This window comes from Pteropus alecto, unplaced genomic scaffold, assembly GCF_000325575.1.
Source record: "Pteropus alecto unplaced genomic scaffold, ASM32557v1 scaffold75, whole genome shotgun sequence".
Classification (NCBI taxonomy): domain Eukaryota; kingdom Metazoa; phylum Chordata; class Mammalia; order Chiroptera; family Pteropodidae; genus Pteropus; species Pteropus alecto.
Window position 1 is genome coordinate 12,919,700 of NW_006440638.1, and position 10,662 is coordinate 12,930,361.

The window sequence follows — 10,662 nt, forward strand, 5'->3', positions numbered from 1 at the left end:
GTGGATTAGAAAACATAACTCAACTACATTATATCTACAAGAAACTCACTTTAATTATTATAGTATATGTAGGTTGAACGTAAAAAGATGAATAGAGATTGACTATGCGAACATTAATCATACCATACACAAATTACCTCAAAATGGATCTTAGTTCTAAATAAAAGAAGTAAAACTATAAAAATCTTAGAAAACAACATAAGAGTAAATCTTTGTGCCCTGGACAATGGTTTCTTATGTATGATACCTATAGCAAAATGACAGAAGAAAAATAGATAAATTGTATTTCATCAAAATGAAAAACTTTTTTGCTTCAAAGGACACCATCAAGAAAGTGAAAAGACAATCCACAAATTGGGAGAAATATTCGCAAATCATGTATGTGATAAAGGAGTTTTATCCAGAATACATAAAGGACTCTTACAACTCAACAAATAACCCAGTTAAAAAACAAGTAAAGGATCTGAATAAACAATTCTCCAAATAAGTTATGCTATTGGCCGAAAAAAACATGCAGATACTAAACATCATTAGTCATTAGAAAAATGCAATCAAATCCACAATGAAATACACTTCACACTCACTAGGATACCTCAGTCAAAACAACAGACAATAACAAATGTTAATGAGGATGTGGAAAATGGGAATTCTTACACATAACTGGTGAGATTGTAAAATGATAAACCACTTTAGAAAACAGTTTGGCAGTTTCTCAAAATGTTTAAAATAGAGTTCCAAACCTATGTATATTCCCAAGAGAAATGAAGACATATGTCTATACAAAAACTTGTTCATTAATGTTCAAAGTAATATTATTAACAAAATCTAAAAGGAGCAAATAACCCAAATATCCAACAACTGGTGACTAGATAAATAAAAGTGGTATATCCATATAATGAAATATTATTTAACCAATAAAAAGAAATGCAGTATTGATGCTTGATACAACATGGAGGAACTTTGAAAACATAGTTCGAAATGAAAAAATTCAGTCACAAAAGCCATGTATTGTTTGATTACATTGATGTGAAATGTTTAGAATAGGCAAATCCATAGACAGCAAATAGTTTAGTGTTGCCAGGGGTTCAATAGAGGAAGAGATGGCTATGAGGCTTCTTTTCGGTGATAAAATGTACCAAAATTAGATAGTAGTGATGGTCATACAACTCTGTGATTATACTAAAACCACTGCACTGTACAACACAAAGGAGTGAATTTTATGGTATCTGAATTACATAGCAATGAAGCTGTTATTTATAAAGTGTAAAGAAGAAAGAGGAAAATAAAGCAGGAGTGGTTATATTAATATCAGATAAAGTAAACTTTGGACCAAAGAAAATTACTAGAGACAAAGAGGAGGAATTATGTATAATATAAGTATCAACCTGCTAAGAAAACAGAGTTATTATAAATGTGTATGCATGAAACAGCACAGTCACAAAATATATGAAGAAAAACTGATAGAACCGAAAGCAGAAATAGGCAAAATTGCAATTGTACTTGAAGATTTTAACACCCATCTCTGAACAGCTGTACAGAAAATCAACAAGTAGATATCATCAACACCATCAACCAACAGTATCTAATCAACACATATAGAGCACTCCTCCCACTCACTGCAGAATACACAATCTGTTCCAGAATTCATAGAACATATACCAACATAGACCATAATCTGAGCCATAAAACAAAACTTAACAAATTTAAAAGAATTAAAATCATGTAGACTGTGTTCTTAAGCTAGAAATGAAAAACAGAAAGATAAAAGGAAAATCTCCAAATGCTTGAAAACTAAACAACAGATTTCTAAATTACTCATGGGATTAGAAAAAATTAAATACTTCAAATTGATAATTTAGTGTTTCACCTTAGAAAACTAAAAATAAAAGCAAATTAAAGCCAAAGGAAGGAAATAATAAATATAAGCACAGAGATTAATCAAATTAAAACCAAAAAACAATAGATAAAATCAATGAAACAAGTAAAATGTCTTTTAGTAGGTGAATGATTAAACAAAATGTTGTGCATCTATATCATGAAATACCATTCAGCAATAAAAAGGAACATTTATTGATAAATATAATGCCTTGGATAGAACTCAAGAATGTTATGCTAAGTGATAAAGTCCCACCTCAATAAGTCATATTGTATGATTCCATTTATGCAGGATTCTTAAAATGACAAAATTATAAAGATGGAAAACAGATTAGTGTTTGCCAGGTGTTAGGGGTGGTTGAAAAGTGTGTGATTATAAAGTGGTAATATAAGGGGATTCTTTATGGTTATCAACAGTTCTGTTTCTTGATTGTGACCACGGTTACACAAAACTACACGTGATAAAATGGTATAGAACTATACATAAACATTTTATCAATATCATTTTTTGTTTTGATATAATATTATAATTATATAAGATATCACCACTGGGGAAACTGTGTATAGGGACCTCTCTGTACTATCATCTTTGCAATTTCCTGTGAATCTCTAATTATTTCAAAATCAATCATTTTAAAGAAAGTTTGCTGAAAGAGTTCCTTTTTATCCTTCTAGGACATGAATGTTTATTATTTATAAATGTCCACTTATGAACACTTTGGTTTAAATACTTACTCAAAAACAAAGGAAATACCAAAAACTTGTTTTTAAGTTCCGGCGTATCTACATTTCACCTTTGTGACTTTGGGGAAATAACCTCTGTGAGGCTATCAACTATATTTAAAGAAATTTTATTTGGTAGACTTTGTGTTCTCTAATGTGTTATGCATTAGGAAACCTAGCCTACTTATGCCTGCAGAGGGCTTAGGTAGACCATGTCATACATTACAATGATTTGCGCACAATAAACGTTCAGTAACTACTTGCTGGATTTAATTGGATTGAATCATAGATAAAGGTCATATATATATTATTAAGAGATGTACAATATTAGATATTATTATGAATGTGTTTATGGTGTATGATGTGTTTAAATAGAGTAGGTTATGTCAAGGCAGAGTTCAATAAATGAAGCTGCCTTTGTGAAAAAACAAAATCATGAGTGAATTTTGGGCATGGGAGGATGGTCTATGTACTTACAACTAGAATGTTTATAGTGAATGTTAATGCAAAATCGTATTTACTAGGAAGGTTTACTCATCTCCCACCTGCTATGAGTGTTGTTGTTAATGACTGACATTTACCTTCTTCACCAGAGAGTTCTCAGCAAAGAAGGTTATTCTCACCTGGAAAGTTAATCCCAGCTCTGGGAGTTAACCACAGTAAATACCTAACACAGGGTACAAACTTGCCCCTTTGCTTCAAAGTGGGGCCAACTCCATGGTACAAATTGTACTTCAGAACTCCTCTGAGATCAGGCCAAAGCTACATTCCATTTGAAACTGTGGCCTTGCTTAACCTTTCCTCCGCCTTATTCTGTCCCTTCCCTGGCTCCCCTTCTCCTGTGACCTATCAATCAATCACATGATCTCAAATGCCCATCTCAATTCAAATCCTGAGGGGCCAGGGAAGTGGACTGGAATTCAAAAACAGATTACGTATGGAATTAGGGTTGCCAGAGAAAATACAGGATGCCCAGTTAAATTTAAATTTCAAAAAATAGTCATACTTTTATTTTGGTATAAGTACATTCAAAATATTGCATGGGACATATTTATACTTTATAAAAGTTTTCAGTATTTCTGAAATTCAAATTTAATTGGGTGCCTTGTGTTTTCTTTGCTAAGTCTGGCAACCCTGTATGAAGTGGGACTGTGGTAGTCTTTAGAGTAGCAGCAGCAGTGTTTGAAAGTTTGTTAGAAATGCAGCATTTCATACCTCACTAAGAACTACTGAATCAGGATCCGCATTTTAACAAGATTCTCCAGGTGATGTACCTGCACATTAACATTTGAGAAACAATGGATGATGAAAGTGGACATTCTGGGGGTTTTAAGAGGATAGGTTCAGTCTAAAGGGGCAGCTGTTTCAGCTCCAGCCAATTATTGCCATTGCAGGACAGTGGGTCTAGTGCAGCCAGATCTCTTATTTTTCCAAAAGAATCTAATTTTTATATAAAATTTTTATATTGATTTTTATATAAAAATCTCTTAATTTATAAATGTTGGCAACCAACTCGATATGTCATAAATACTTTGTGAGTCAGATAAAACAAGTCTTTGGACTGAACCCAATTTGTGGGCCATCTATTTTGTTACCATTAATCTAAAATAATTTCTACAGAGGTTCTTGAATGTAAACTATTATAGACATAACAAAATGATTGAGTGAAACTGACTGAAGTAGACCCAGTTTAACCGAAAGTAAATTTAAGTATAAATGAGCGTGTGCTGTATGTGAGCTTATGTACATACATCCAGGTATGTGTACATATGTATGTTGTGAATGTGTGCAAGTATCTCAGTATGTTTGTGCGTGCATGCATGCATGTTTATGTGCATGGCCATGTATTTGTACATGTGTAAGTACACATGCGTTTGTGTACACATGTAGTTACAGGGAGGCTCTAGTTTTTCACTTTTCCTTTCTTTTCTTAGCAGCTGCTGTAAATCTTTGGCTAGGAGTCTCAATCTTCTCTTCTTTCTGTCATTCTTGCCCCAAGCAGGGACGTGCTAGGGTACTGATTTCTCTCAGCAGGGATCTTGTTGCCTCATCAGAGGAACTATAGTTTCAGAAGCAGAGTAGCTTTTAAGTAAGGGGATTTTCCCCCTAATATTTAAAGAAAGGTGCTTTTGTGACTCCTCTGCAAAAGGGCTTCTCTTTCTGATTGAATGGTCCTGTCTCTCTCCCATAAGTCTTTTTAAATCTGTTCTGCCTGAACTGCAGACACAAGATGACTTTCAAACCCATTCCTTTTGAGGGAAAAGCTGATTAAATCTAAGCTGTAAGGATCTTTCTGATTGTAGAAATGTAGACTCAGTGATACCTTTCTCCCACTTGCTCTAAAAGTCCAGAATGTTCCAGTATTACTCTGTTACTCTGTTACATTGGTTGTGGTGAAATACATACACATGCATGTATAGACCCACAAGTTCACAGGCTTATATGCATGCATGTGTATACCTGCATAATCATGTCAAAGCCGGGGAAGTACACCAGTGAACGACCCTATCAATGCCTCCGTGCCCAATTGTGCTATACACACTGCATATGTGTCATTGAAATTACTTCTTCAATGTGGGGTGGGCAATGCTTTACATGTGATGATCCCTTCTGCCCCTTCAATCCCTTTATGATTATTTCTGGTGTTGCTTTTTTCGTCATTCATGGACTGATGGCCATTTTCGAAAAATGCTGGGAGTCAGAGGAAATCACTGGTACCCAACTAGAAGAATGATCAGGGCATATACTTAATGAGGATAAACTTAAGGCTTTAGCAATGATAGAACTAACAGATGCCACTATAAAATTAGTATAATCTTATATTAAACCTGGACATCTTTGGGTTTGGGGCCTTTTTAAAGTCTCATGAACATTTTTAAGTAGACATAAATTCTGGCTTTTCCTCAGTGCCTTAACCTCAACTGGATCAACTGATATATTTGACTGGATGAAGTACATTTAATTGTACCTGTCTCTAGTTTATAGGAAAACAAATTCCATTTTTATTTTATTTTATATTTTAGCCATGTTTGTAAAAAATTGCCATTAAATTTTCCCTCATTGTAGAAAAGACTATATTCCTAACCATGGTTATTAGACATATTTCTTGGAAATCAACCATTTCGTATTTAAAAATTTCATGAAATTTCCATTCTATTCTTTAATATGACCATGTCTATAAATTTTTAAATTTCAAATTACATAGAATAAAATTTTTATTCCTTTGGCAACTATGTAGTTTAATTAGTATAGTGGTAGTTTGTTCATTAACTATTTTTTACTTACTTTCCAGTTTTTCTTTGAGCAATTAATAATAATGATAAATAGTACTTCAAGTTAAAATAGAAGGTCATTGTAAAATATTTCGTTCACTTAAAACATATGTTTGTCCACAAAATCTTTCCTTATATATTATTACAAAATAGTTTCTTCAATTCTCTCATTGTAGCTTGATTTTTAAGAAATGTCAATAATGTCAGCTAAGAACTTTGTCACTTTTACACACCTGTTACACTTGTTTTGTACAGTGACTACACACAAGTGGATGTAATCAGCCTATATGTTTTCTGGCAATAAATTTGGCACTTGGGGATTTGTTTACAACTCTAGAATCTGCTTGTTACTAAAGTGTCCCAAAAGATATAGCAAAGCTTCCAAAAGGGGTTTAACTCACTTCCAGAGAAAAATCTGGTTTATCCGCTCGCAGATAAAAAATATATAGACACTTTGAGTGAGCTTTATGATTGCAGCATGTAAGAATATCTATTCCTTTTACTTTCCCCTTGTGAAAATTAGATATAGTTGAACATTTGTGTTAGAGTGGGGAGGAAAGAAAATCTGTGCTCTCAAAACATGAAAATAAATCAAACACAGTTTATTCCTCTGAAATTTATCTGCATCACTGCATTTTTGCAGCCTCTACCTGTAAAAACAGAGTTGAAGTAAGTTCATATATTCATGCAACAAACATTAATGGAGGACTTACTATGTCGATATGACAGTAACCAAGACAGACATTGCCCTGCCTTCATGACACTGACCTTTTCATAGGGAGATGTACAAAGAAAAAGGTCAACAAACAAAATCATTGCAAATTTTGATAAGTACAATAAAGAAATTGCTAAACAGGATAAGGTCTACCCCAGATATAGCAACAAAGATCTTTCCAAGGAGAGGCTATTTTAGCTGAGATATGATGAAGCTAAAAGAATGAAGAGTGATTCAGGCAGAGAGAACAGCAGGCTTTGAAATAAATAAGAACTTGAGAATGGCTGAGGGGTGTGGAAATAGTGTGGGCTCCATGGAAAATGAAGTTAGACAGACGCAGAGACTACATTCCCTGTATTTAATGCATTTGGATTTATTGTAAATGCAAGGGGAAGCAATGGAAGATTTTAAACTAGATCAACGTAATTCGATTATTCTCATTATTTTGTAGAAAATGGATTAGAGATATGACTTTTTAAAAAAGGATAGAGAAATAACTTTTAGAAAAAGACTTTTTTTGGGAAACCAGGCAACCAAGGATGATGGTCTGAGCCAGGATGGAGCTAGAAAAAACTGGCACCTTCATGATAATATGTTGGAAAGGAGAATTGACATAAGTGGTTGATCACTCAGCACTAGGAAGAAAAGGAAGGAAGCAAAGATGACTCCCCTGTTCCTGGCTTGAGTATTTGAGTGTATCTTGGTGACTTTTACTAACAAAGGCCAAACTACTTTCACATTTCATATCTTCATGAGGAATATGACAGTTACTCTTACTTGTTAGTGTTTCAAGTGATGTTAACCACACAACATGAGACATTTCCCTTTTTCTAATGCTTAGCTATTTTTTATTGCATCATAAGTATAGATTTCTGCACTTACATGATACATTATATGAATAACATTGATATCAGTTGTTTTTAAAAATGAAGAAAACACTTCTAGTCTTAAAAGCAATTTCTTGCATATATCCAGTGGATGTGACACTAACCTTTATTATGGAAAAATAAGCACAAGAGTTGATGTAAAGTTTTCCTTCAAGTATCCATTGTGTAGTCCATAATTCACCCTGAAGAGCTGGTATTGTGATAGCAAGAGGCTTCTCAAATATGTTCATAACAATATACAACTGTAGATTTCTGTTTTATACAGGTCAGTGGAGAACCATCACTGCTGAATCAATGTATCTAACTTCTTGAATGTCTAAATTTAAAAAGAATACATCCCTGCTAAGATTCCTATCAACTCTTGCTGATTATGTTTCATAAAAGTAAATTCTCCTATGGTGGGCTTTTAAAAGAACCAATTTTCTGCTCCTCTTGAGTATATGAGACATTCAGGAATTAATGAAAAAAGCAATGCCTGTCTGGTTTGTAAGCATCACAGTCCTATTTCTGCATAAATTCTCACAGGTCAACTCAAAAAACAGTTCAGGGTCAAAATCTCATCTAGTCACCTAGATTAAAAACTAATTTCTCTAAAGTATATTCTATATCGAAGCTTTTTCATGCAAATAAATAGCAAGGGCCTTATCCTCTCTTCTCTTATTAGTTGGGCATGTCATGAATCTGAACAGAACATTTTGTTCTGTACTCTAATTACATGCGTTATCAGGGAAAATCTATTCCTTGCATACATATTAGAAGCAGCTCTGAGAGGGCGGTTCTATCACAGAGTTCGTCACGGTAGCTCATTGTAATATGGACAGTTTAATCTTTTTGTTTCATACAAGAATAAAAGTCGTTTGATATCTATTTCTTTATAGCTCAGATGGTGAATCCAATTGGACTCAACCGTATCTAAGTACCATCTCTATCATGAAGATGGACTCCATTTTCCCAAATATACTAGATAATTATCTACCGTTATGGGGAAAATACTTTGTTGATGAGAAAACCCAAAAAATTGATTTTTAAAAAAATAATGTTTACTCACAACTAACTGGCTGAACAAGAGAAATCAACAATATCCTTTCCCTCCAGACCAACTGACAAAGCAGAATTGTCACTCACTCACTGCCTTTTCAGCAGTCTAAAGACATCATTCTGTTTGGTCATTTGGTTTATTGGCTGTTGAAATGTGATGGCTACCTTAGAAATGAAATGACTTTTCAAAGCCCTTTATAGGATCTCAGGATATGTCAGTAAAAAAGAAAAAAAAATAAACAGATGGAATTTGGACACAAAGAAAAACGACCTTCACTCAAAAACTATTTATTAAAATGATAGTACAATGCACTTCGTCTAGATGTGACAAGTCACAAATAAAAAATATGGGAACCTGTATAGTTGTTGAAATTTAAATTATGTGGCAGCTTTTCATCAGAAATGCAACAGTAATTTAGAGTTAGGCTCTCCCAGCAGATTTATGTTTCAGTAAACAAACAAAAGGACTTTCTTGCCTGCAGTGCCAGCCGCAAGAAAAGAGCCATGAATATTGGAAAGAATATTGAAGAATTGATGTCATTTATTATTCTCATTCAAATACTTACATATTTTGCCCATACTTACATTCATACTGAGGGCCAAATTAATATCAGTGAGAGTTAGTATGTGTCCATCAGAATATACTGGAACACCACGTGTTAGAATAGCTGGAGAGTGGAGTGTTGGAAAGAGGAAGCGCTTTTCAATTATTTGGCCTGCAAAATTTCTAGTTTAATTTTTGAACTATGTAATGGCATTATTTTACAATGAGAATGATTTTCCAACAAGTGCCTAGTACTGTGCAAACGAGGACATGTTTTGTTACTCAATAAAAATGAAGAGAGTGGCTTTGAATAGTAATGAAAGTTTTGATGAGCAGTTGTGAATCTTTGGGAAAGTGTCCTTTATGCCTTAAAAGGAGCAGCAAACGGCTTACCTTGTCTCCCCTGAGATGAGAATGGGCACTGTTGCTTCCTCGTTCTTATTAACATCACCAGTCACTTTGGAAAACGTGAGATGCTGGGAAGCTTTTCTTCCCAGGCCTTTTTACTGGAAAGATTTAGAGGCAGATAATGAGGTTATAGGGTCAGGCTACAGAAAGTTTGGTCATCCAGTTCTCCTTGCAGAGAATATACTATTTCACTAGCCTTTGACAGTGGAGTTGATCAAATTCAGCTGCTGGCTGTCATTGCATGCCTTGGGGGTGATTTTTTAGGGTTCTCTTCTGTTTCTTATTTTTTTAGCATAAACCTCCATATGCTTTTAGGATGTATGGCCAAGCAGTCACACCTACCGGGTTTCTAACAGGTTCTTAAGGATGTGGACTTTCTGTGTCTTCAGCTTTTCTCTACTCCAAATAGAGTGAGGTTCTATATCTAATCCATTCTAATAGAGGCACTTTGGGGAAAAGTCTGTATGTTGTGTCTGGCTATTATTATCATATGTAATAATCTTAAAGCCCAACTTGTTGGAAGCCTTTTTTTGAATTCCAAAGACTTGCTCTTGGAAGAAATATGTTAATTAAAGGATGGCCACCTTTATCTCTCCTCTCCAACTCTGGTGTTAGTCAGCAATTGCAATAGGGTAATTATGAAAATGAAAATGTTCTGTCATATGTATTCCTCAAATAGAAGGCATAAAGCAAATGAATCGTGATGGAATAATTATCAGACAGTGCGAATACTTTTCAGGAAAGAATATTTCTTGACCTTTCCTAAATAGCAAGCACCTTCTCAATCTTAGAGGAGAGATGTAGTTTATTTTATAAAGTATGAAAATATCTGGGGACATTAAGAAATCAAACATACAAATAGAGGGCATATGAGAAGAGATTAAGATTCTAATTTGAATTGTTCCTTAAAGGATGCAGACTTCCTTTCTTTAAGAAGAATAAAGAGGAATATTTGTAATGTAGTGATTGTGTGATTAATGAAAAAATGATGTCTAGTTATACATGAACTGTTGCTACTTTGGGCTATTTGCACTTAATGAATCAGAAAAAGTATTCTTTATATGTATATAGATATGTATTTTATATAAATATAAGTAATATAAATATATCATATATTAATTTTGGATAAATATGCACATTTGTATATAAATATAAAAATAATTTTATATTTATATATATACCTATATTTATTTAATGAAA